At 44.9% G+C, this 1,683-nt stretch overlaps 1 pseudogene; it reads right to left on the bottom strand.

Moving 5' to 3' along the window:
• LOC138150620 (small nuclear ribonucleoprotein F pseudogene) overlaps nucleotides 1-1,683 on the bottom strand; it is a 30,905-nt pseudogene extending 29,222 nt beyond the window's left edge.

Genomic DNA, 1,683 nt, shown 5'->3' with positions numbered 1-1,683 from the left:
GAGAGAGAGAGAGAGAGAGAGAGAGAGAGAGAGAGAGAGAGAGAGAGGAGAGAGAAAAAGAGAGAAGAGAGAGACAAAGAGACAGAGACAGAAAGAGGGAGAGAGAGAGAAAGAGAGAATATGACATAAGAGAGGCTATTACCTAGGTAAGCACAGGGAGCCATCAGCAGGATCAGTTCCAGTCCCCAGGCCATGTCCAGTGGCCCCACAGTCAGCTCCAGCTTCAGTGACCTCCTTAATGGCTGGCTACATTTTTCTTTGTCCAGAGATGGATAGTAGCTCTTGTCTATTTCCAATGATCCTCTTGTGAAGTTTCTGTCTGTGCTCACTGCTGGGAGGAGGAAGGCCTTGAGACCACATCACAGAGACAGGAACTCAAAACCCCAGAGACCATACAAGACTACTGACAATAGCACATCAATGTGGAGGCACCAGGGGCCCCACCCACCTCATCTTACGGACAAGTGGGCCCACCATTTCTGAGAAGCAGGGAAGACATGAGTGCAGGGAACAAACAACATTTCACTATGCAAAATAACAGCAACAACTTATATTTCTATAGCATCTTTAGGTTTACGAAGTTCTTTTGTTGTAAGTAGCTTTGAGTGTGTAGGTCACACAATTTCTTTTTCAGATGAGGACACTGAGGACCAGCAAGGAAAACTGATTTATCTGAGATCATGCAGCAAGTTCATGGCAAAGCAAGGATTTGAACCCAGGTCATCTGCCTTCCACATCCTTTCTACCATCAGACACCACCTCACTTTGCTGTGGGCAGCTTTCAGTCCAAATGGAAATGCTTTCTAAGTCTATCTGAACCGAAGGGAGACTTCAAGGAAATCCTAGGTAGGGTTGGCCTAGGCCTCAGAATGTCCATATCAGCCCAGCATTTGTTGTTCCAAGCTCCCTCCTATTTCTGTCATTCTGTGGCTGGTGTCACAATTAGTAAAAAGACTGCCATGGCCCTCACTTCAGTGCTTGTTTGGTGCTGGCAACCTGAAGGGTTCACAACCAACTATCTCTATTACCATGTCTAAAGGTTTCTACTCCTACTGACATTTGTCATAAGATGACATTCAATAGGGATAAAGGTAGGTAGAGTCTGACATGGGTTTAGAAAATCAACTTCCTTCCTCTTCCTCTCTCTACTTCTTCCCTTCCTCTCTCTATTTCCTCCTTTCTTCTCTCTTCTTCCTTTTCTTTCTCTCCTTTGCTTCCTATTTCCCTCTCTCCCTCCTACCATCCATCCATCCCTTCTTCTCTTCCTCTCTCTTTGCTTTCTCCTCCTCCTCTCATTTTAATTCTCCCTCCCCCATGAATACATGATTCTAAGATCTTATCCTTAGAATCTTTGGCTTACCTTTCTTTCTCCCCCTCTTTCTTCCACTCCAACAAGATGGGGGAGGATGAGTAAACCGCAGTTTAGCTGAAGAAGATCTGGAGGTTTTTAGTGGTATGTAAAGATCAATGACAGTCAAAAGGAGATGATGGCCAAAACAGTTGCTGAAATCATGGGCTGCACTAAGAAAGGTACAGATGCTAGGGATACTTCACTGGCCTCAATTACTTCATCTGGGAGTCCGAAATTCCTTGTAGCTCTAAATCTATGGTACTCGTGATTCTTTGCCTTATGTGAGACTGCCCAGAGGTGTCATAATACATGTGATATTATGTCCTGGTCAG

This window comes from Petaurus breviceps, unplaced genomic scaffold (genome assembly GCF_028583685.1).
Source record: "Petaurus breviceps papuanus isolate PSGF00001 unplaced genomic scaffold, PetGlider_PUasm1.0 140, whole genome shotgun sequence".
NCBI lineage: Eukaryota > Metazoa > Chordata > Mammalia > Diprotodontia > Petauridae > Petaurus > Petaurus breviceps.
This window is presented reverse-complemented; position numbering and strand designations above follow the sequence as displayed.